Source organism: Myotis myotis, unplaced genomic scaffold (genome assembly GCF_014108235.1).
Source record: "Myotis myotis isolate mMyoMyo1 unplaced genomic scaffold, mMyoMyo1.p scaffold_m19_p_1, whole genome shotgun sequence".
Lineage (NCBI taxonomy): Eukaryota > Metazoa > Chordata > Mammalia > Chiroptera > Vespertilionidae > Myotis > Myotis myotis.
In genome coordinates, this window is record NW_023416313.1 from 132159213 (window position 1) to 132185938 (window position 26726).

Sequence of the window (26726 nt, forward strand, 5' to 3'; positions counted from 1 at the left end):
GTCTAGCTGAAATGATCTTTGAGATACCCCTCTGTTACGCCTTAACAGAGACCTTGACCCTGAGGCCAAATTTTATTGCTCGAACCCTGGCTTGGCTTTTATCTTCAAACCAAAGCTTTGAGAAAATGTACTTGGATAATTATTTTCTTGAAGAAACTGGAGATGAAAAACAATTTTATTATCAACCCACAAGTTCTAGCTCATTTTTAGTACTTCTGAATTCTGCTTTAAATCTGAAATAGCACCTGGAAATAGCACTATCTTAATAGAACCAAAACATCATCCCTTATCCTGATATATCTTTATTTTTTACTTGACTCATAAAGAAGAGTTAAATGGCCATTCTCCACCAGCATTCTAACTAGACACTGATAACTAGGTGTGGCTTGAAATTATATGCAATAGTACTTTCCTCATGAAGCCTTAATAACCTACAGCTTTTTCAAGCTGCTTCTGTATTAGAGATCTATAGGAATTAGTTCTGAAAGGCCTATAATCTTTACAAAGAACATTTTGGAACAAAAGTACACTTTTCAAATAGAGTTTTAATTTTGTTCTCTCCTACGTGTTTAAGTTTTAAATAAAACTTTCGAGAATGAGAGGACCTCATGTTTTATAACACTGTCTGCCCTTAGAATACCTGGGATATTGGCCGGTGTGGCTAAGTGGTTGGGCATCAACCTCTAAACCAGAAGGTCATGGTTCAATTCCCTATCAGGGCACCTACCTGAGTTGTGGGCTCGATCCCCAGTTTGGGGAGTGCAGGAGGCAGCCAATAGATGTTTCTCTCTCATCATTGATGTTTCTATCTCTCCCTCTCCCTTTCTTTCTGAAATCAATAAATTATATATATTATATACATATATATTATATATATATAAAGAATACCTGGGATATGTCTTCTCTACATAGTGACAGAAAAAAATGTGAAGTGACTGAATTCACTGAAACTTAGGGAACACTCTACATTTTAACTTAGTCCTTGATGAAACTCAGGTGATATTTTTTAACAGGATTTAAAATCTAGCCAAAAAGCATATATGCTAATCATTTGTTTTTCTCCTCAGCGATTCTATTTAATCACATAATAGTCAATGTAACATAACTTTTTGTTGTTGTTGTTACCCCAGCATAAATCTTAGAGGTATATTGCCAAAACCGGTTTGGCTCAGTGGATAGAGCGTCGGCTTGCAGACTGAAGGGTCCCAGGTTCGATTCCAGTCAAGGGCATGTACCTGGGTTGCGGGCACATCCCCAGTAGGAGATGTGCAGGAGGCAGCTGATCGATGTTTCTCTCTCATCGACGTTTCTAACTCTCTATCTCTCTCCCTTCCTCTCTGTAAAAAATCAATAAAATATATTTTAAAAAAAAATCTTAGAGGTATGTAACTAAAACTCTATAATCAAGACAATTCCAGCCCTAGCCATTTTGGCTCAGTGGATAGAGTGTCGGCCTGTGGACTGAAGGGTCCCGGGTTCAATTACCGTCAAGGGCATGTACCTTGGTTGCAGGTTCCCCAGCCCTGGTCAGGGTGCATGCAGGAGGCAACCAATCAATGTGTATCTCTCACATCAATGTTTCTCTCTGTCTGTCTCTCCCTCTCCCTTCCACTCTCACCAAAAAAAAAGAAAAAAAAAAGAAAAAAAATCAAAAGAAAAAATATACTCAGGTAAGGATTAACTAAAGAAAAAATATGGGAGATAAAAATAAAGACTATAATAAAAACATTTTTTTAAAAAGACAATTCCACAGAGCCAGTGATTTCAACAGTGCTGGCCTGGGCCTCCTGAGGGGGTGCCGCCTATTCTTTCATTCCTCCTCTTGATCAGATCAGTCATTTTACCAGGCATGAACTTTCTGCTCCTTTCACATATCTTCATAACCAATCAAGCAAAGGGCGCCCACCCCCACCTTGGAGTTTTGTCATTTTGCCTTTAGTTTCTATGGCAATCTTGGTCATTTTTTAAAAGAACTATAAATGCTGCTTCAATACTAGTTCTGCTTCTGTCAAACTTGAAAACAAAGCTGCTAAGGCCAGTGACCTGGTCTATCAGCAAGCTGGCAGGCAGAGCCATTATCAGGAATGAGCTTACAAAATGATTGCAAAGCCATTTCTAAGCTTTGAACTCCCTGGCAGCTAAGACTTCCAAAGGAGCACCCTTGAATCTTGGGGACACTCTGCACTGCAAAATTTAGTGAAACTGGCGGGCATATACCTGAATGCCTATCCTGCCCTATTTCTGCCCCGGATCCAGTTGGAGGAATGAAACTAACAACTTAGAACCCTAAGAAACAGCTTTTCTCCAGGGAGGTCTCTAACAGATTTGAGACAGAGCTGGAGGAGAGAATAGTGTTACCACAATTCAGATAGGAAAAGCAGCCTGGGGCTGGGTAGGAGCTCTGTTGGGATGGAACAAAAGTTAATTGTTTCATTAAAAAAAAAAAAAAAATGTAGCATTTATGTTCCAGAAGAGGAAGCTCCTCTCAGACAAATGCATAGGATTTGCTGAGGCTTAGAAGCAGAGGCTTCGTGTCTCCTGATGGAAAGGCACGGAGCAAACGGCAGCCCGGGGTGCTCAGATACACTTGCTTCTGTCTACCCAGCCCCATTCCTTTCTTTGTATTTCCAGACGCAGAGCCCAGGAGCTGCAGATTAGCAACAATAATAAGGCTATTTGTTCCGCACCTTGTTCCAGGCAGCTCGAAGCCCTTGGCAGGCAGCATCTTGCTCACACTGCTAGAGCTTCTGGGAGGGAGGGATTCATGAGCTGGCAAGCAGGCCTGTTCTATGCACCCCACCCAGCAGCACCAATGGCATGCTTGGGCCACATCCTGCACACGTACCCATTCAATCTGGGCTATTTTGAGAGTCCAGTTTCCTCACCACAATCCAGGGGAGCCTAAACAAGAGCCCTCGCAGTAATAAGAAGTGAAACTTCAAGGGGCACTTTTTGACAAACTTTCTGGGAGAGCAGCTCAAATGCTAACAGGCATGTGCGTCAGTGCAGATGAACAAACACTGCCGGCTGTCAGCTCCGTGCCAGGAGTGGTGCTCAGCACTGTCGTGTCAAGAGAATATTCTAGACCTGCCCTCTGGGACTGTCAGCCTCAGTGCAGTTGCATTCTTCTAGCCATTCCTGATCTGTCTTCTTACAAAAAGTACTTCCAGAATGGATTCCAATTCAAATTATTATTTTAAAATCTGTACTCCTGCTGATGGTGCCTTGAGCTATAAATACATAAATAATTTGCGGTAGTTATTTAGTATCTTTTGTATAGGACTTTAACACATTTCACAAATACTGGCCATGAATAGTAAATTAATTAGTCATTCCTAAATTAATAATTAGTAATTTCTAAATTATTAATTTCGTAATTAATAAAGTAATTCCTACTTTATAGGTGGATAACAGCAGGAGGATGATTCAAGAGACTTCAGAGCCTGGCCGGTGTGGCTCAGTGGTTGAGCACTGACCCATGAACCAGGAGGTCACAGTTCCATTCCGGGTCAAGGTACATGCCCGGGGTTGTGGGCTCGATCTCCAGTGAGGGAGGGGAGGGTACAGGAGGCAGCTGGTCCATGATTCTCTCTCATCATTGATGTTTCTATCTCTCTCTCCTTCTTTCTTTCTCTCTGAAGTCAATAAAAACATATTTTAAAAAAATAAATAAAAGAAGATACCTGAGAATATAATTCTTTTTTCTTTTTTATTTTTTTAATATTAATATTTTTTTCAATCACAGTTATCATTCAATATTATTTTGTATTCGTTTCAGGTGTATGGCATTTTATTAAATAATCATATACTTTACAAAGTGTTCCCCCTGATATTTCCAGTACCCAACAGGTACCATAACATAGTTATTACAATATTATTGGAAATATTCCCTATGCTGTACTTACACCCCACACCTATTGAGTAACTACCCATCTGTACTTCTCAATCCTTCTACCTTTTTCAACTAGTCCCCCAAACCTCCTCTACTCTGGTAACCAGCAGTTCTTCAGAGTAAAATTCTGACTTCATTACCAATTTGCATTATGAACTCAGGCAAGCCACTCCCCCTCCAGGGACCAAGGTGTCCTCCCTGCAAACAGCAGTGTCAGCTGAAAGCGGTGTATTTTTCTTCTCTCCCCCAATATGTGGAAACATGGGAGAGGCAATTTTCATTTGTCACAATAACTAGTGGATTCATTATTGATATGTAGGGACCAGGATGCTATTTTCCCTGCACAAGAAAGTTTCACAGGAAAAGACTTTCCTGCCCCAAATGCCAGTAGCACCCTGGCTGGTCATTTACACTGACTGGTAAGTGACCTCTAACTTCCTTCTCAGTGTGGTAGTCGGTACATATTGGCCTCTGAAAGTTCGGTCACAAAGATGAGGTTCAGGTGATCTGTCCCCTACTCATGAGCATGATGAGGATATTTGAGAACCTGGAATGGACAGAGAGCTGGCATGGAGGCTATCATTTGCGAGTTTTTAAGGATACCCAGAATTTGCTTGGGAAAGGCCCCACTGTTTCACCCAGATTTGCTTTTAAGTTCAATGCAAGAATTTAATATTTGTAACCCTGTCAACTTGTGTTAACATGTTTGCCAGCCCAAGAATGACTCTGACAAAAGCCAGTGGGCCCCAGCTATCAATGGAGCCTGACTATGCAGCAAGTTGATAGTACTCACAAGTACACAGCTGGAGCCATCCAAGGAGAACAGGTATAATAAGTTCCAGGTTGCTCAAGTCCTGGCCACCTGCTAGCTTGAACTTCCAGGTGGTCTTTGAAGGTGACCTTGAGCTGTTTACAGTGCTGTTGTCCTTTTAGTAAAGTATTTCCTTGTGCACCACGTGGCCTGAAATCATTCACTGTTTTTCATCTACAGATTTACTCCTTTAAGACCTAGAGAATCCTAGTAACTTTATAATATTCTTGAGGGCTCATCCTCAGTGAAATACCTCACTGAGGAATAAAAAACCATGTCCCCAAAATGGAGTAATTTTTTTCCAACATGCATGTCTAGCAACTTGAATACAATAAAACTCTCTCTCTCCCTCTCTCTCTCTCTCTCCCTCCCTCCACACACCACTCTCAAATGTTTCAAAAATAACATAAAAAGCAGAAAGTTAACTTATTCAGCCATAAATCCCTATTAATTTGGGCCCTTTGAGGTAAGTTGAAAGTCTGTGTCTTTAATTAAAAATCAAAACTAAAGCAAGATAATTGGTATTTTGACATCTGGGTGCACTTGACATCCAAGTCTTATTTCGAGTACAACTACAATACAGACTAAAACACCAGTCATGGAAAATCTTGCACAGTTTTATGTGAATGTTTGTTTATACTCATCTCATCTTGGCTCCATACCATAATATCTTGTTCTGAGTTAAGCATGTGAATGTGTTGATTTCTGCTTTGCTGTCTAGTGGACAGTCTTGAAGGAAACGCCAAAGGAAACCCCAGAGCTGAGAAGTGGGCCACCCCAGACTCAGGAGATCCCAATTGGTTTGCTTTGGCCTTCGACCAAAATAGACTCCCCAGGGACAGTGAGATGTTGTGGATAAAGTATACAATTTGAGGGCAGATGATCTAGATGCAAATATCAACTCTGCCATTTCTTGCTGTGTAATCACAGGCAAATCCTTAAATCCTCTGAGCCCCAATTTCATCTATCACAGCAGGTTGTGGTGAGACATAAATTAGATAATATAAAGAGGGAAGCACTTTGAAAACTACAAATTTACAAATTAATGCTAATTAATGAGATGGTGGTAAGTGGACAAGGAACCAAGACCAACTTTGGCATCTGAGTGTTTGTGGGATTTGGGGCAAGAATAAGGTGGGGAGTGTGGGGCAGGGGTCACGTCCCCTGGGACAAGTCCCATGAAGTAGTCTCAGAGCCAAGTCCACATGGTTTATTATAAAGCACGAAAGAAATGAGTACCACATCTGGGAGAAGGAGATTAGCGGTCATGTGGGACATTATATTGGAAGTTGAGGGACCTAGACCTGGATAGACAAGGATGCCAAACTAAAGGGACAGCAAAGGGAGACAGCAGTGTGCAGTGAATGCAAGGCAGAGCAGCCTAAAGCTTGACTTAAGCCAAATATTGTCATCTCTGGATTCCTACCTTTTTGTTTTCCTTACATGCTATTGGATGTGAGACCTTCAATTTCTTTCTTGATTACACTTTAAAATAATTTTTTAAAACTTCCTATACTGTTGGTGGGAACGCAGACTGGTACAACCACTATGGAAAACAGTGTGGAGTTTCCTCAAAAAATTAAAAATGGAACTGCCATTTGACCCAGTAATCTACTTCTAGGAATATATCCTAAGAAGCCAGAAACACCAATCAGAAAGAATGTATACTGCCTAGTTTATAGCAGTGTTATTTACAACTAGGGTCCCAGTGCACAAATTCATGCACCTTGAAAGAACTGTGGGCCACGAGGCTGAGTTGGGCACAGGGGCGGATCTCAGCCCATCTTCCATGCCCCCACCCGGGCCCTCCCGCCACAGCCCCTCGTCCCCTGTCTGCAAGCAGCCACATCCAGCTGCCACTGCTCCCACATACTGTTGGCGCCAGCCCCACTCGCACCCACTGCTGGCGCCAGCAGTGGGTGCGAGCGGTGGCTGCTGCCCTAATTGCCCCTCAGAAGCACTGGGAGGTGGAGAAGCCCTCAGGGGTGATCGGGGCCAGCAGCAGCTACTCACACCCGCTGGCAGTGCCGAGCCATCAGGGCCAGCGCTGGGCGCCAGCAGCAGGTGCAAGCAGCAGCTCCAGCACCGGCTGCAGGTGCGAGCGGGGCCATCACCAGCAGAGGGTGAAAGAGGTGGCTGCCAGCCTGGACTACCTCTCAGGAGCAGGGGGAAGTGGAGAAGCGCTGAGGGGTGATCAGAGCCAGCAGGTGCAACTCAAACCCGCTGAAGGCACCAGGCGCCAACAGCGGGTGTGAGTGGTAGCTCCGCCGGCAGCGGATGTGAGCAGGGCCAGCGCGAGCAGCAGGTGAAAGCACTGGGCAGGACCATGATGTGCAGGAGCAAAGAATTTTCAGGAACCACCAGAAGCTCACCCCGATGACAATGACTGGCGCCCTGCCTTAGTCTGGCACCCCTGCTCACCTGCTCCACCATCCCACTACGGCTGGCACCCGCCATGTTCCACGCTCTACAGCCTGCTGCCGATGCCTGCCATGTTTTGCATGCGCCTCCTGGTGGTCAGCGCACTTCATAGTGACTGGTTGTTCAGTTGTTCGGTTGTTCCGCTGTTTGGTCTATTTGCATATTAGGGTTTTATATGTATACTAGAGGCCCGGTGCACAAAAATTTGTGCACTCGGGGGGGAAGGGAGTGTCCCTCAGCCTGGCCTGTGCCCTCTCACAGTCTGGGACCCCTCAGGAGATAACGCACTGCTGGATTAGGCCTGCTCCCGGGTGGCAGAGGGCAGGCCCAATCCCTAGGTGCAGCCCCTGGTCGGGCTCAGAGCAGGGCCGATTGGGGAGTTGGGGCGCCGCCCCCTGTCATGCACAGAGCAGGGAGGATTGGGAGGTTGCAATGCCACCCTCAGTCATGCTCAGGGTAAGGCCGATTGGGGAGTTGGGGCACCACCCCCTGTCACGCACAGAGCAGGGCCCATCAGGTGGGTTGGGGCCCCTTACCTTGTCACGCACAGAGCAGGGTTGATCAGGGGGTTGGGGAGTTCCCCCCTGTCAAGCACAGAGCAGGGTTGATCAGGGGGTTGGGGAGCTCCCCCCATCACGCACAGAGCAGGGATGATCAGGGGGTTGGGGAGCTCCCCCCTTCACTCACAAAGTAGGGCCAATAGAGGAGTTGGGGCACCGCCACCTGTCACCCACAGAGCAGGGCCGATCAGGGGGTTGGGGCGCCACCACTGTCACACTCAGGGCAGGGCCAATGGGGAGGTTATGGCTCTACCCCATCACACACAGAGCAGGGCCCGTGGGGGGAGGAGGGGTTGGGGCACCACCCTCTATCACCCACAGAGCAGGGCCAATCAGGGGGTTGAGGCGCCGCCACTCTCACACTCAGGGCAGGACCGATGGGGAGGTTATGGCTCTACCCTGTCACACACAGAGCAGGGCTGGTGGTGGGGGGGGGGGGGGCGCCACACCCTGTCACACACAGAGCTGCAGGGCAATCAGGGGGTTGGGGAGCTCCCCCTATCAGGCACAGAGCAGGGATGATCAGGGGCTTGGGGCGCCTTCCCCTGTCACGAACAGAGCAGGGCAGATAGGGAGGTTGTGGCCCCGCCCCCTGTCACACACAGAGCTGCAGGGCGATCAGGGGGTTTGGGCACTGCCCCCTGTCACTCTGATCCCAGTGCTGGGAGGCCTCACAGCTCCGCTGATCCTGGTGCTGGGAGGCATATTACCCTTTTACTATATAGGATAGAGGCCTGGTGCATGGGTGGGGCTGGCTGGTTTGCCCTGAAGGGTGTCCTGGACCAGGGTGGGGGTCCCCACTGGGGTGCCTGGCCAGCCTGGGTGAGGGGATGATGGCTGTTTGCAGCTGGTCACACACCCTTCAGGGTGGGGGTCCCCACTGGGGTGCCTGGCCAGTCTGGGCTAAGGGCTGAGGGCTGTTTTCAGGCTCGCAGGTGACCGAAGCTCCCAACTGCTCCTTTTTTTCTTTTTTCTTTTTTTATTCTGGGCCAGCTTTAGCTCTGGCTCCAGCTCTGAGGCCTCTGCTGGGTTCTATAATCGAACCAATGTATAACTCCAGCTCTGAGATCCCGGCTAGCTGAAAGCAGGTTTCTGGGGTTTTTTTTAGCTTCTATATTTGTAACATAGTTGCTTAGAGTTGCAGGCTCAGAGGCAGGCAAGGCAGGCAGGGAACGTTGGTTTCCTCCATCACTGAAGCAAGCAAGCCTCATGTTAGTTTCAAGCTGCCTGGCTGCTGGCTGCCATCTTGGCTGGCAGTTAATTTGCATATCGCCCTGATTAGCCAATGGGAAGGGTAGCGGTCGTACGCTAATTACCATGTTTCTCTTTTATTAGATAGGATATATAGATAGATAGATAGCTAAGATCTGTACATAGCCCAAGTGCCCATCAGTAGATGAGTGGATAAAAAAGCTGTAGGACAACCCTAGCTGGTTTGGCTCGATGGATAGAGTGTTGGCCTGTGGACTGAGGAGTTGTGAGTTCGATTCCTGTCAAGAGCACATGCCTGTGTTGTGGGCTCAATCCCCAGTAGGGGGTGTGCAGGAGGCAGCGATCATCGCTGATGTTTCTATCTCTCTCTCCCTCTTCCTTCCTCTCTGAAATAAATAAATATATATTTTCAAAAAATTGTAGTACATCTACACAATGGAATACTATGCAGTTACAAAAACGGAGGTATCTTTTACCCTTTGAGATAGCACATGATCTCGCTTATATGGGAATCTAATGAACAAAATAATGTGACAAACAAAATAGATCCAGAGACATGAAAGCATGGAAAAGACTGAGGATTTTCAGGGGAAGGGGAGATATAACCAAAGAACTTACATGCATTTATGCATAACCCACGGAGACAGACAATAGTGGGGTGAAGACCTGGGGGAGGGGATGGGAGTGGGGAGAAGGGGAGTCAATGGGGAAAAAAGGGGGGCATCTGTAATACTTTCAACAATAAGGATAAATTTTTAAAAAAATAAAATAAAAACAAAGTAGAAAAAATAATTATTTAAAATTGCATATCTTCTCACAGCCTTTTAAATTAACATCTAAAACATCTCTTTAAAAGTTTAAATAGTTGTGCCTTACCTGATTTTGTTCAGTGGTTAGACTCTAACCGTTAGAGCATGGGCCTCAGACTGAAGGATCCAGGTTCAATTCTGGTCGAGGGCACAGGCTCAATACCCCGCCTGTCAGGGTGCATGCAGGAGGCAACCAATTGATGTGTCTCTCTCACATTGATGTTTCTCTCTCTCTCTCTCTCTCTCTCTCTCTCTCTCTCTCCCCCCCCCTTCCCCTCACTCTCTCTCTCTTCCTCCCTCTGTCTCCTTCCCTCCCTCCCTTCCACTGTCTCTAAAAAAAAATCATTGAAAAAATATCTTCAGGTGAGAATTAACAACAACAAAATGTTTCCATACCATAGCACTTTGGTATCCACCATAACCCACTCTAAATATACACCACCAAGTGTGTGTTTAATAGGCAAAAAGTTATTTTATTTACTCCTTAAAGTTGTATTTTCATTCCACTCTCCCCAAGTAATGTTATGATGATGTGATATATTTTATGCCTGAAATCTTTTTATTGATCATCCAGCAAAAATCTATATATATAAAAGCCTAAGCAACTGGCCAACCATTTGACCATTCGACCATTCGACCAGTAGCTATTATGCGCACTAACCACCAGGGGACAGACGCTCAATGCACAGGCATGGAAATATAGAACAGACTGATGAATCTCAAAGGGAAGGGGGGAGGGAGGAGGCCAGGAAGAGATTAACCAAAGATCATATATGCATACTAGAGGCCCGGTGCATGGATTCGTGCACTGGTGAGGTCCCTCAGCTGGGCCTGCGGGGATCGGGCCAAAACTGGTAGTCCAACATCCCCTGAGGGATCCCAGATTTCAAGAGGGTGCAGGCCATGCCAAGGGACCCCACCAGTGCACAAATCCATGCACCGGGCCTCTAGTATCTATATAACATGAAAGTAATCTTGCACACTTTAATTAATTTGAAATTAATTTAAAATTTTTCCTGTGACTGTATAGCTCTAGGTAGTGAAGAGATGTTTCTGGACTGAATTACCATTGTAGACACTATTCATTTGTAATTTATCAAAACAACACTTTTATAAATGACTAGAGGCTTAGTCGGACATCCTTAGCGCTGCTGCAGAGGTGGGAGAGGCTCCTGCCACCGCAGCTACACTCATCAGCCATGAGCCCAGCTCAGGGCTTCTGGCTGATCAGGGCTCCCCTTGTGGGAGTACACTGACCACCAGGGAGCAGTTCTTGCATTTAGCATCTGCCTTTCCAAGTGGTCAGTGCGCAACATAGCAATCGGCCGTTCCGCAGTTTGGTCTATTTGCATATTAGCCTTTTATTATATAGGATTATTAAACATAAAAAGTAAATTAAAAAAAAACTGCTATAGATGGGTTCTTCATCAACATTATTCCCATTTTACAATTATTGTTGTTACAGTTATTGTTAACACTATAAAACCTTTTTCATAAAAGTAAGTAGATGAGCCTGGTCAGTGTTCTCAGTGGTTGAGCGTCAACCTATGAACCAGAAGGTCACAGTTGGATTCTCAGTCAGGGCACATGCCCATATTGCTGGCTCAACCTCCAGTAGGGGACATGCAGGAGGCAGCTGATCAGTGATTCTCTCTCATCATTGATGTTTCTATCTCTCTATCCCTCTCCCTTCCTCTTTGAAATCAATAAAAAAAAATTTTTTAAGTAAGTAGATGAGAATGAAAGGAATTTTATCATAGCAATGTCAATTACAGAGCTCCTTCTGATTCAGTGATCTATCATCAAAATTATTTTAATGATCCAATTCTCTAACAACTCAATTAGGTGTTCCCTCAATCTTCATGAAAGCAAAATATTAGAAATTATCTGAGTTACAAAAAAAAAGTATTACTCAGTCAATAGACTCATCCACGTTCTCAAAAAACAGCATTTTGTCTGACATCCCAGAGATGTGCCACCCCTGGGGCAACACACCATGCTAAGATGAGAGGAAGTGAGAGGAGCCTCTTGCTTTTATGAAATGGGTGTTGTGAAAGGGGGGCAGGTGGGAAACCCTCTGTTCCCTTCGTATAGTGCATTGCTATTCAGCTCTTGGCAGAGCTATTTTAGGAAAGTGTGCACTTGGAGGTGGTAGGCCTAGAATTTTTTTTAAAATCCATGTACTATGTACCCTTGGAAAGCCTTCATGTGCTCCCCAAGGATGTGGGTCCCCAGTGTGATGTCCACTACCATGGAATGTCTCTACTGGGTTGGGAGCTGAGTCTCCGTGGAGTTAGTGACCCTGGACAGCTGGGACTTCCCTGATTTCTCCAAATGATATTCTCCAAACTTGGTTATGTAGGACATTAATGCTCTTTGACATGTTAGAGATTCCCAGTGAAGGCTCCAGGTCAAAATAAGTCTGGGAAAAGTTCCATATTATATTTCTGCCTCTTAGAGATTTGCAGTAAAACCTGAATAGTAAAGGCTAAAGAAACTCGATTAACTTTGTTTAAAGCAGAATTTCCCAAACTACCTTGAGTCTGCTCCCCAACCTCCCCATCCCCCACCAAAGAACACATCCTATATAATAAAGAGGTAATATGCAAATTGACTGTCACACCTTCACAAGATGGCTGCCTACGACCAGGCTGGCAGGGGGTTAGTGAGGGATGACCAAACGACTGAGCAAGCAGGCTGCATGGGGTGACCAGGCCGACGGGGGGGGGTGGGTCATGAGGGGTGACAAGGCCGGCAGGGGGACAGTTGGGGGCAACCAGGCTAACAGGGGGGGCAGTTGGGGGTGACCAGGCCAGCAGGGGGGCATTAAGGGGTGATCTGGCTGGCAGGGAGGGGCAGTTAGAGGTTACCAGGCAGGCAGGCAGGTGAACTATTAGGAGCCAGTGGTCCAGGATTGTGAGAGGGATGTCCGACTGCCAGCAGTCGGACATTACCCAAGGGGTCTCGGATTGGAGAGGGTGCAGGCTGGGCTGAGGGGACCCCCCCCCCGTGCACAAATTTTGTGCACTGGGCCTCTAGTAGTTATATATAAAGGGACATTAGTAGTGTGCTCTGGCCCTGAAGCCCCAACCTCAATCTCCTGTGTCCTGCCTATGCAGCCTGACATACATGGACCTCCCTAAAACACTCCAGAGGAACCAAGACCTGAAATTGGTTTGTTTCCATGGAGTCTGTTACCTACCCAGGAAACATTATCTTCTGTTGTAGTTTCCTATTGATGCCACCCATCTTTAGGTGGGGCTTTTGTATGGCAGGAAGGTTCCTGTGCTATTGACTTTGGGCAGCACCCATTGCAGCCATGAGCTTGAGGTGCCTCCTAAGAATTATGATCAACTCTCAAACAGCCCCAAGTGGATGGGCAGCTTGGTGCTTCTCCAGCTGTCTTTCTGGGTCCCCTGGTCATTGATAACACAGAACAAGCCAAGATAGGGTTATAATCAAAGCAGAGGAAAGTAAAACTCCAAACATATGAGTGGGGCGTGTGTGTGTGTGTGTGTGTGTGTGTGTGTGTGTGTGTGCAGGTAAGAGGAAGATTGTGTGACTGTGTAACTATTTTTCATTACATTCAGAGCCACATGAATTTTAACCATCAGGTTTGAATTTTTCATCTTTTCATGGCAAAATTTGCAGAGTTCGCTATATAACAATGACAGGATGAGCATACTAATGTCCAGTGTCACAGCTGGGGAGAGAAGCCTCCTGAGCTCTTTATTGCATAGGAATGAGGGTCAGGTTACCTGACTTGAGTTGTGGTTTGGGACGTCTTAGCTCTCTAATCCACTGAAGACACACAAAGTGAAGCCCCTGCTATCCTTTCCTTTCATCCACTAAGGAGACGGCAAGTTAGGAATGAGTCACTATTCTACACACAAGTCCTGAACTTTTTTACTTCTTTTTTAAAATATATATATATATATATATATATATATATATATATATATATATATTTATTTATTTATTTATTTCAGGGAGGGAGAGAGAGATAGAAATATCAATGATGAGAGAGAATCATTGATTGGCTGTTTCCTGAACACCCCCAACTGGGGATCGAGCCCACAACCCAGGCATGTGCCCTGACTGGGAATCGAACCATGACCTCCTGGTTCATAGGTCGATTCTCAACCACTTAGCCACGCCAGCAAGCAAGTCCTGAATATTTTGGTTAGAGTGAAGATCCACTTAGACTCTCTATTCTTTTTTTTTAAATTGATTTCAGAGAGGAAGAGAGAGGGAGAGAGAAATAGAAACATCAGTGATGAGAGGGAATCATTGATTGGCTGCCTCCTGCATGGCCCCTACTGAGAATCAAGCCTGCAACCTGGGCATGTGCCCTGATCAGGAATCAAACCCTAACCTTGTTCATAGGTCAGTGGCCAGGCAGACTCTCTAATCTTGACTGGAGCTCAGAATTCAAACAATTCCCTCATACCTACTGGGGGGGAAAGGTTGGAGAGTGAGCCTTCGAGCACCTCTCTCCTTGGAATGGAGGAACAAACCATGGAGCATTCCTGCTCATCCTTCACTCTGCGCGCCTGCTCAGACAAGCGAGTTGGATGGAGGCAACAGCACAGATTTCTGGCCTCCTCTCAGCCAGAATCCACTTTGCCCTCTGAAGACCTCTGCTCTCACCTGTAAAGCTGGGAATAACTAATGCATTTTTATGAGCTTCCACAAACGCAGGAGAACAAAACTCTGAATAGCTGGAAGAAGTGAAATAAAGAACCAAAACAAGCTTTTGATCTTAAAACTACTTGAGATTTCTTGGAGAATTATCCCCTCAAATCCCTTTTATGGGAAGACAAAGGTCGCAGAAATCGAATGGTTTGCCAGCAGTGTGAGAGGGTGAGCAGCAAAGTTTGATACAGGCAAGGGCTCCAGTTCTGGAGGCTGTAATTCAGAGAAAGCCGCCCTGAAGAGCCCAGCAATTAGTGACTCGCAGCCAGACCATCATCTGGGTGCTCATCTGGAAGGGAAATGGTTTTCTAACCTGCAATCACCAATCTGTCCCTGTCCTGTGTCGGGGAAATGGGCCAACCAGGACTCCCAGCCCCGACTTCGAGGTTGATTGAATGTATCCAGGTGTGGAGAACAGCTGTGGTGGGTTTGAAAAAACACACACAATGTTTTTCTCCCCATCAGCTCTTCCAGGTAGCCACTAAGGATGAGGAGAAGCAGAGAATAAACGTGTGGCTGATCCAAACCCGCAGCCTTGCACAAATCTCATTTTGATTCTGCTGCACAGGCAACCGCAAACCTGAAAGGTGGAAATGTGAAATGGGCCCAGGTGTGGCCTTGGCTGTGAGGCAAGGTGGAGGTAAACATTCTTGGTCATGGTCATGGCTGTGATGTGCCTGGGGGTGGGGGTGGTGAGCCTATTTTCAGCCTGTGAATGTGGCTGTGCACTGGAAGTCTTATTTAAGGACAGACCGAAGGGCCGCCCACAGGCCAGTGCAGCGCTGCCTCCACATCGCCTCCCTGATCAGTTTGAAAGAGACGCATGGATCTGCTGTTCCACCTGTTCATGCATTCATTGGTTGCTCCCTGTATGTGCCCTGACCAGGGAATCACACCTGCAACCTTGGCACATTGGACAACACTCCAACCAACTGAGCTACCTGGCCAGGGCTGATATTGGTATTTAAATGCTTACATAAACAATATCTATAAGAGGGCGGAACCCCTGGTCATTTCTCAGCCCTGGGCTTTGAGAAGAGTGATGTCAGTAATATGGAATTAGACAAAGCTCTAGACATTGGAGTTTCTTTTTAATTCTGACTCTTCCCCAAATAAACCTCAAGTATTTGCAAACAACTTATTTTATCTATTTTTCTACCTATCTACAAATAGACTGCAAATTAGGTTTTTGTTGTTAATCCTCAACAGAAGATATTTTTTCCAATGATTTTTACAGAGAGTGGAAGATTACCATGCAAAACGCAGGCACCCAGCAGCCACCTAAGTGGGAGCTGTCACTACTGGTATTGCTGTATTATCACTGTTCCTTCAAAACCAGGGAGACGCTGCCCCACGGCGGGCACTGGCCTGTTGAGGAAGGATTATAGATACCTGGAGGCCAGGCTGGGGTGGAAGCGGGGGCTGAGTGCTAGAGGAGGTGGTGTACTGGGGCAGGTGAGCATCAGTGCCTCAAACTCAAAGGGAGAGGGAGAGGGAGAGGGAGGGGGACAGTGGAAGGGAAATGATGATATCGTCAGACTACACAGAAAGTTCTCACCTGGGGAGGAGCAGACTTCAGAACTAAAAAGTTCTGCCTAGACAAGACAAAACAGAAGTAGACTGAGCCAAGGAATATGCTGAGGGATGCGACAAGGGAGGCTCATTTCCCAGGTTCCTCCTGAGGAAGGTATGAAGCTGCTCACCTGAGGGGAAGGCTAGGAGGGCCCCAATTATGGGACTTCAGCAGTAGCGTGGAAGGTGCAAGCTACTAGGACAGTATACTCTTCAAACTTTGTTGACTGTTACCTGATTTGATCAGGAACTTTCCATATACATATTTTTATTTGTAAGCTATTCATCGGTACTGATAACATATGAAGTACGGCTTAGATAAAAAGCAAACACTACGAGAAAACTAAGATGGCGGCATAGGTAAACACCGGGAAATTGTCGCCTCACACAACAATTGAAAATTACCGCAAAGGACTGAGCAAACATCATCCAGAACAACAGGAAGGCTGGCTGAGTGTAAATTCTACAACTAGAAGGAAAGAAAAGCACGCTGAGAGCCAGAGGCGCTGCGGAGGTGAAGTGCAGAGGTACGGCCGGCTCGCGCGCGCGAGGAAAGGGGGTGGCGCCTGAGGACGCGGCTATCTTTTTGGAATCACAAGCTCCCGACGGCTCTGAACTCCGGTTCCGGGAAGTCTCTGGGGACCCAGGACTCATACGGGGAGAGGCTGGTCTGTCCGGCAGCGGGCGAACTTGAGGGCGGCTTTCCCTCAGAGGTGCTTGCAGCCGTTACCGGGACACTGAGATGCGCGACTCCTTAGGAGAATCGACCATAGCTGCTTTCTCCGCCCTTTGATTCCCTGAGACCCTGCCCCACCCAGGCTGCAGCAGAGGCTTTTGCATGTGAATGTACCTAACTGCAGCCTAGCCAGGCAGACCCGGAACTTCCAAGAGAAGGCCCAAGGCCCCGCAGCGGCTTGCATTGCTTCACAGCTGAGCCTCTTCGTGGCTCCTGCTGTGTGGTCTCAGGCAGAGGCTGAATTAGCACCTCCTTAGATCCAGGAGCCACTGTACCCAGTGGTCAGAGGGGGACCATCCAGACTGCAACTCCTCAGATCCATAAGGGACACACTCAGGGAGCAGACTCAGTGAGCACCAAAGCCCCACTGAAGCAAGTCTTGCCCCAGAAGGGTGTCTTCAGCACAGAAGTTCTCCCACTTTAGACACAGCTGATTCTCACAGCCAATTGGCCTGGAGGTCAATTCCTCCCAGTGATTCTACAACAACCAAGGCACCAAGAGTGCACCAAGAGTGTCCACCCCAGGTAACTGGAGAGGCTGAGCTACTGGGCCCTACAGGACACCTGGCGCACAGGGCCACTCTATCAACACAGGGAAGCTGCCAAAATGCGGAGACAAAGAAACAGGTCACAAATGGCAGAAATGGAGGAAAGCAAACGATTGGATATAGAGTTCAAGGCCACGTTTATAAGGTTTTTCAAGAATTTTATGGAAACCGCCGATAAATTTAATGAATCCCTCAATAAGTATAGTGAGACCATGGAGGACATGAAAAAGGACCAACTAGAAATTAAGCATACACTGACTGAAATAAAGAATAATTTACAGAGATCCAGCAGTAGACAAGAGGATCCCAAGAATCAAGTCAAAGATTTGAAATACAAAGAAACAAAAAATACCCAACCGAAAAAGAAAAAAGAAAAGAGATTCCAAAAATATGAAGATAGTGTAAGGAACCTCTGGGACAACTTCAAGCGTACCAACATCAGAATTATAGGGGTACCAGAAGGAGAGAGAGGGCAAGATATTGAAAACCTTTTTGAAGAAATAATGACAGAAAACTTCCCCTACCTGGTGAAAGAAATGGACTTACAAGTCCAGGAAGCGCAGAGAACCCCAAACAAAAGGAATCCAAGGAGGACCACACCAAGACACATCATAATTAAAATGCCAAGAGCAAAAGATAAAGAGAGAATCTTAAAAGCAGCAAGAGAAAGACAGTCAGTTACCTACAAGGGAGTACCCATACGACTGTCAGCTGATTTCTCAACAGAAACCATGCAGGCCAGAAGAGACTGGCAAGAAATATTCAAAGTGATGAATAGCAAGAACCTGCAACCAAGATTACTTTATCCAGCAAAGCTATCATTCAGAATAGAAGGTCAGATAAAGAGCTTCACGGATAAGAAAAAGCTAAAGGAGTTCATCACCACCAAACCAGCATTATCTGAAATGCTGAAAGGTATTCTTTAAGAAGAGGAAGAAGAAAAAGGAACTCTTACCATTTGCCACAGCATGGATGGAACTGGAGAGCGGATAAATACCACATGATCTCACTCATTTGTGGAATATAATGAACAACATAAGCTGATGAACAAGGACTGATCCAGAGACGGAGAGGCATTGATTGGACTGTCAGGACTTGGAGGGAAGGTAGGGGAGGGTGGGGGTAAGGGGGAAAGATCAACCAAAGGACTTATATGCAAGCATATAGGCCTAATCAATGGACATGGACAACGGGGGGGTGAGGGCATGAGCGGGGGGGGGGGGGGGGTAGAGGGTAACGTGGGGACAAGGACACATATGTAATATCTTAATCAATAAAAAATATATTTAAAAAAAAAAAAAGCAAACACTACATGATCTGTACAACATTGTGCCTATAGTTAATAATATTGCATTATGCACTTAAAAACTTGTCAAGAGCCCTGGCCAGTATGGCTCAGTTGGTTGAACATCGTCCCATACACCAAAGGGTGGCTGGTTTGATGCCTAGTCAGGGCACATGCCTGGGTTGTGGTTCGATCCTCAGTAGGGGGCATGTAGGAGGCAGCATTGATGTTTCCATCTCCCTGTCTCTCTCAAATCAATAAAGACATATTTAAAGAAGAAAAAAAAAAACTTGTCAAGAGAATAGATCTCATGTTAACTGTTCTTACCACAATATAAATAAATAAATAAATAAATAAATACATAAATAAATACATAAATAAATACATAAATAAATAATAAAGCTTCTGTGGCTTTTTTTCCTGGCCCTCAATGGATTTACTTGTGTACCCAATTTGGACACTCCTGGCCTCCAAAACAGGAGATGGATCAGGGGTCAAGGCTTTACCCCTCCATTCTCAGAAAGATAACTCATTTTTATTTCTTAAATACCAGCAATCTTTAAAGAGTGCAAGTAGAGTAATTTTTGTTTTGCTTTGTAGGTCAAAGGGTTAAAATCAGAGAGATAAAACATCTGATAAGCCCTGGCTGAGGTGGCTCAGTTAGTTGGAGTGTTGCCCTGTACACCAAAAAGTTCGATTCCTGGTCATGGCACATAGCTAGATTGTGGATTTGATCCCTGGTTGGGGCACATACAGATCTCTCTCTCTCTCTCTCTCTCGCTCTCGCTCTCGCTCTCGCTCTTGCTCTCGCTCTCTCTCATATATCAATGTTTTTCCCTTCCTCTCTCTCTAAAATCAATAAACATATCCTCAGACGACAATTGATTTATGTAATACAGAGCCCAAATTTATGCTTTTGAGAAAAGTAGGAGGTGATAGAAACAGGATTACCATTTTTCCAAGTAGGAATGCTGATTTTTGATTCATTTGTCACTTACAAATCTGAACCTGACACTTCATTTGTGCACCACTCAGACCAAAGTGAGAGCTGCCTCATTTGCCCCTGGTAAGCCCCTTGGGCAAGCGTGAAGCTTGCACAACTCCCGGTGTCTTGGCACAGCCAGGCAGCACGTGGAGTGTAAGGAAACTCTGCGGAAGTGGGGCCTCACCTGGCTTGCCTGCTCTCAGCCCAGCTTTTCAGACTGCTTCCCTTCCTTCTCTCGACCACGATTCACCACTCCATGCCTCTGAGCATGGTCACCCCTACGCGGAATGTTTTTGCGCCTCTCCTGCAATCCCCTTCAGCGACTCAACAAATCCTACTCACCTGTAAACTCAGCTTAGGCTTTTAAAAATGGATTGCTGCCCTAGCCGGTTTTGCTCAGCGGATAGAGCATCAGCCTGTAGACTGAAGGGTCGTGGGTTCGATTCTGGTCAAGGGTACATGCCTGGGTAATGGGTTCAATCCCCAGTGGGGGGAGTGCAGGAGGCAGCCAATCAATGACTCTCTTATCATTGATGTTTCTATCTTTCTCTTCCTCTCCCTTCCTCTCTGAAATCAATAAAAAATATTTTTTTTAAGAAATGAATTGCTAATAAGAAATAAAATAAACAACAACAAAAAACTGGATTGCTGCCCAGCCAGTGTGGCTCGGTGGTTGACCATCAATCTATGAACCAGGAGGCCACAGTTCAATTCCCGGTCAAGGGTACATGCCCAGGTTGTGGGCTTGACCTCCAATAAGAGGGTTGCAGGAGGCAGCCGATCAGTGATTCTCATCATTGATGTTCCTATCTCTCATCCTCTCCCTTTTTTTCTGAAATCAATAAAAAATATATGTTTTTTAATTAAAAAAAAATGGATTGCTTCCATTTTTTGGTCCCCCACTCAATACAACTCTAATAACTAGTTGTTTGTTTGCATTTCTGTGTCCTTCAGCTTTTTTTAAAAAAAAATTTATTGTTGAAAGTATTACATATGTCTGTTTTTTCTCCCATTGACCCCTTTGAGCTTGCCTCTTACCTCAGCTTTTTATTTATTTATTAAATGTTGAAAGTCTCCCTCAGCTTTGTTAGGAGCTCCATGAGAGCAGTGATAGCATCTCAGTGGTCTTTGAATCCCCTGGCCTAACAAACTGCATTAGGAGACAGTGACTGATTGCTAAATGCTTGTCTTTTCTGCCCCACCGTGTTCTACTTCCTGCCAGGCCTGCAGCATCTACCTTTTGCTGAAGAGCATTTATCCTGTACTCTGGTTATCCACTGACACATGATAAACTACCCCAGAACTTTGTGCCTGACAACTTGACTTAGTATTTCTCATGATTCTATGGGTTGGCTGAACTTACATCAATAATTCTTTTGTTCCTCATGGTATGGATTGTGGTCATCTATGCCGCTGCATTTGGCTTAAATGCTTAGCTGAGCCAGAGCAGCCAAGAAGACTTCACTCCGATGATAGGCAGTTAGTTGGTGCTGGCCATTGGCAGGGGCCTCTCAGGTCTCCCCACATGGCCCTCTTCCTACACAGTTCAGATGGGCTTCCTCACAGCATGGCAGCCGAGTTCCAAAACCATGGAAGCGCCTGTGCACCACATCACTTCTCCTGCATTCTGTTGGCAAAAGCAAGTCATAAGGCCAGCCCAGACTCAACAGGGGAGACAGAATCCACCTCTTGATATAGGAGAAGCTTGTGTGTACAGGGAGGGGAGAAATTGCTGGTGGCCCGCATTAAAAACAATCTCCCCACCCTGAGTGGTTATGACAGTGCCTTTATTTCTACTGAAGGACTTACTTCACTCCACTGTGCTCGGTAACTTGTTAGGTACCTGATTTACTTAGAAACAAACTTGACCACATGATATAGGCTCAGTCTGTCTTTATCCTGAGCTAATCTACGTTCTCCCTGCTAGCTGCCTGCCTTCCAGTCTGCAGATCAAGCTCTTTGTTTTATTGAAACAATTGAGGGTGGACTTTAAGACCCTCTTTGACAAAGAACAATCACTTCCCCTTTGGAGTCTAATGAGGAAAAAAGACACCCTATTGTGCAGAAACTTGGATGCTTCTGATAAAATATCATTAAACATTTTCCCCAGGAACAACACATGGAGCAGGGAGGTTTCATTAGTTAATTTTGTATCAGTAAAGGTAGGTTAATCACTGCAACAACAAAGCCCACAATTCCAGTGACTTAACATTTTAATTTAATTTTTACTCGTAACTCCCTGATGTGGGTCCAAGTCAATGGGGTACTTGGCTCCATGCAGTCATTCAGGAACCTGGCATAGTGGCAACTCTGCCACCATTGGCCCATGACTTCCACGGTCATCCTGAGCATTGACATCCTGCTAGTAAATAAGAAAAGCACAGGAGACTTTTATAAGCCAGGCCTGGAAATGGTGCAGATCAATTCCATTGGTCATGTCTCAGTCACATGGCCAAATCCAACAACAGACACCAGGAAACGTAGTCCAGTTGTGTGCCCAGGGAGGAGTGAAAGCAAGTTCAATGATGAATCAGCAGCCACAGCTTCCCGACCATATAAATTATACACACAGTGTTACTTATTCTTGTTAGTACACAGCTCACACTCATTGTGAGCACTCTGACCCAGAAAAAGGAAGGTGAGCACGCCTATAAAATCAAGGAAGGGGTGAGGACATTTTCCCTCAACTTTCCCTGAGGAAGGAAAACATCTTCCCAGACTTGCTCACAGTGCCATCTGCTGCTGAGAGTAAAAATCAGGAAAGGAGATGGCACTGGGCTCGGGGATCCAAGTAACCAGGCTAGGAGAATCAGAATTTACCTGGTAGTAAATACTCTGGAAACTTAAGTGGTTTGGTAACCATAGGAGATAAGGGGGAATTCATACAGCAGCATCTTCATTTAATAGACACAAACCAAAGATTGTGAAGATGAGGAGAGGAGTTGTTGGGTTGGTTTGGGCTTAGTTTGCTTATCTGTGAAATTAAACTAAGAGGTGAAAATCAAGAAGACTATGTGAAGGTGTTTACACAGGAAGGAGTCATTTGATTGGAGTTAAAAAAAAAAAGAAACTAGAACTGAGTCTCAGCTCTGTCATTACTTGGGCTGTAGTTTCCTCTGTTTTAAAATGAGGGGACAAGAAAACTTTTCTGGATCCCTTTCAACTGAGAGTTCTAACACAACCACATAGTCTTATTACATGGCCCATTGGATCCCCAGGGAGAGTGGCTTTTGCTTTCTTTTAAAAAATAATCCAAATCCAACTGTTTTGATTTCTATATCAGAAACCTATTTCTTGCATTTAAAGAAACATAAATATGTATGTTTATGAGAGTCAGTAACGAGAGAAGAGAGTTTCTAGCATAGTGCAACTTGGTGGCTGATGAAATCCTGCAACTAATTAAGAGCAATAATAGTTAACCGATTTATTTTATTTTATATTTTAAATATATTTTTATTGATTTCAGAGAGGGAGAGAGAGAAACAGCAATGACGAGAGAGAAAATCATTGATTGTCTGCCTCCTGAGGCCCCCACACTGGGGACCACACTGGGAATCGAACCATGATCTCCTGGTTCATAGGTCCATGCTCAACCACAGAGCCACACTAGCTGGGCAATAGTTAACCAACTTTTGAGCGTAACTCTAAGTCAGGCACATTCCAATTGCTTTGCATAGATTATTATCTCAATTTTCACAACAACCACTTCGAAGAGTACTAATGTTGGCCCATTTCACAAAAGAGGAAACTGAGACACGAAATACTGGTGGAAGAACAAATTAAAAATGGGGAGGAAGGTTAGGGTGTGAGTGACCTTGAGGAGAGGTCCTCCTGTGCTCCATTTCACCCCTCACCTCCTGGCCCAGAAAACCATTTCATCCTCCCCACCCCCACCTCCTGGCCCAGAAAACCATTTCATCCTCCCCACCCCCACCTCCTGGCCCAGAAAACCATTTCATCCTCCCCACCCCCACCTCCTGGCCCAGAAAACCTTCTTTGGGCTGTTACACAGATGAGAAACAAAATTTTATTGGTTAAACCATTAAAACTTGGGAGTATCTTTGTTACAGGAATAATAGTGGATATCTTGCTACATATAATTAAAACAGTGTGATGTAAACACAATAAATTAAATATTAAACATGTTGAGTTTGAAATCTTATGGGACAACCAAATGACGATGGCTAACAGGCACACGGTGAGAGTTTGTAGGGACACATGGAGTCATCATTAACATATGTGAATTAACCTGTGTGTACTTGGTCTTAAATAAATAAATAAATAAATGGAGAGAGGGGAAGAATTATTTAATTTTTTTTTCTTTCTGCCAATTCACCCCATGGCTGTAGACTCTAAACTGACTATGAAATGGGATGTGTAAACCTGTTCTTCCTCCAAACGGTCTCATTTCCCTTACCTGTCCTCACAATATGAACATATCAACACTCTGAATATAGTTCTGGTCTTTAAAGAAATCTTATTTCCTATATAATGGCTCCCAAGTTGAGCCTGCTGTCTTATCTCTTATTCAACTGAAAAAACAATGAACACATCTTACATTGACGAAATGCTATTTTTACCTCAGACTCTGACCTTAGAACTCAATCTCATAAAAAATGTGACCCTACTGTGTAAGTTTAGGAAGTAATGTTTCCAGGATGGCAGCTGACTTCATGAGAGAGGACTGAGTCTCCTGTGGGAATGCATAGAGTGAGAGAGGAGAGGACCAAAGGTGGCTCCCTGGGAAACAGGAAGCAGGAGGAGGACGAGGAGCAATGAGTGCTCCAAAAGCCGAAGAAGACAGAATGCCAAAAACTGAACAATTGTTTCAAACTAAACAACAACCCCAAAAAAGTTGAGAAAAGGGTCACCAGATTTGACAATAAAAATATCATTCACATCCTGATTGGGCGGCTCAGCTGGCTGGAGCATTGTCCCATACACCAAAAGGTTGAGGGTTTCATTTTAGGTAAGACCATTACCTAGGTTGCTGGTTCAATCCCCAGTCTGGGTGTGTATGGGAGGCACCAATTGATATCTCTCTCTCTCTCTCTCTCTCTCTCTCTCTCTCTCTCCCCCCCCCCTTCCCTTCCTCCCCCCTCTTTCTCTAAAATCAATAAGCATATAATCATTCACAACTTTTGCCAGAGAAATTTCAATGGAGTTGCAGAAATAAAAATCAGATTATAATTGATTAGAAAAGGGAATGGGACATAAGGCAGAGGGAACAGGGTTCTAAGAAGTCTGGGAATGAATGGCCAGAGGCTAGGGAGAGTTTGGGAGTTAGCAGGTCAAATCCTCCCCTCAAATTTCCTAGCTGTCCAACCATTCTCAGGTTCAGTTTCTTTTTTTTTTTTTTAATAGATTTTATTGATTTTTTTACAGAGAAAGAGGGAGAGGGATAGAGAGTCAGAAACATCAATGAGAGAGAAACATTGATCAGCTGCCTCCTGTACAACCCCTGCTGGGGATGTGCCCACAACCAAGGTACATGCCCTTGACCGGAATCGAACCTGGGACCCTTGAGTCCACAGGCTGACGCTCTATCCACTAAGCAAAACCGGTTAGGGCAGGTTCAGTTTCTTTATCTGTAAAATAGGTTTAATTCTGAAGATGAAATGAGAGGACAGTCATGAGTGTTTTAAGAAACCAAGCAACTAGGAATGGGTTTAAGCTATGGGTGTTCCAGGCATTCCAAAATCCTTCTCTCCATAAAGCAGAATCAACAGAGAGCTGGGCGCCTGGGTCACACAATTCCATTTCTCATAGAACTGCTTTTGCTGACATGCGCTTGGGTGACGATTTGAAGAATGTTACAGGAGCAGCCCTGTGAAACACTTTGGCTCATTTGTTGAAAAGATGTTGAAAATGTCTTTTATTATATTACACAGACTCATCCGATAGATGACTGTAGGGAGTATCCTCTCTGGTCTTAATTGTGTAATTAATTGTGTGAGTAATTATGTTTCTCTTAAACAACTGACCTCTTTTTATCAGGTTTGCAATGGTTAGCAGAAACCTTAGAGGCAAATGTGTGATCACCCTTTGCATATACATAAGAGATCATGGATGCATTTTTGTACTAAATTCTTCTCCAGTTCTTTTTTATGTCTCTACCTTGCTAGTCTCATATTTAATACCTATTGAAAATATTTCTCTCTTCTCCACATCCAGCACTGCTAGAGAGAAGTCCAGTTCCTGAGTAGGGGAGGCTGGGAATTGAGAAAATGAAAGAAAGAGACAGACACAGAGATGGAAGGAAAAAGTTGGGGCCAGGTGGGATCACTGTCCTCTGATGGAGAGACAGGAACAGGGACCCAGAGCCAATACAGCGTGTTTATTTTATACAGCAAAACCAGGAAGTTTTACTAAAAGTCAAGACAAAGGAGATTATGTGCATTCTTGGGTGGGCCCGAGTCTTATTCATTCCTGGTGCTTGGCTGGATTTAAATAACAAAACCCATTTCCTGGCACCTGGGCTGAAGGTCAAGCTGACAACACTCCTGCCTTTTGGCAAAGCATGTTCCAGGACATAGCTTTGCCAACACCACTGGATTCAGCTGACAATAATTAAAGAAATGCCCATGTGCCTTCCCAGGTGCTCTCTACAACCTATGCCATATGATTTTATATTATGAACTAGGGGGCCAGTGCATGAAATTCATGCACTGGGGGGTGGGGGGGTGTCCCTCAGCCTAGCCTGCCCCCTCTCACATACTGGGAGCCCTCAGGGGATGTCCTACTGACGGCTTAGGCCCACTCCCTGCTCCCCTTGTGGAGTGGGCCTAAGCCGCAGTCTGGCCTCCTTTTGTGGGAGGCAACCGGGCTGATCAGGGGAAGGCACCAGCCCCATCACCCCGCTGCTGCAGCCACTGCCAGTCACCGCAGCCACCAAGGTTTTTTCATCAACACGGACTCCAGTCCCTTCATGAAAAAATGACAAACTTTCTTTAGGCATTTTCAAGATGTGTCTTTCATAGGATATGACATTTCTTTATTTTTTATTTTTTTATCCTCACCTGAGGATATGTTTCCATTGATTTTTAGAGAATGTGGAAGAGAAAGAGAAAGACAGAGAGAAACATCAAAGTGAGGGGAACACTTTGATTGGTTGCCTCCTGCATGAGCCCTGACCTGGGCCCCGGCCAGGGAGGAGCCTGCAACCTAGGTACATGCCCTTGGTCATACTTGAACCCAGAC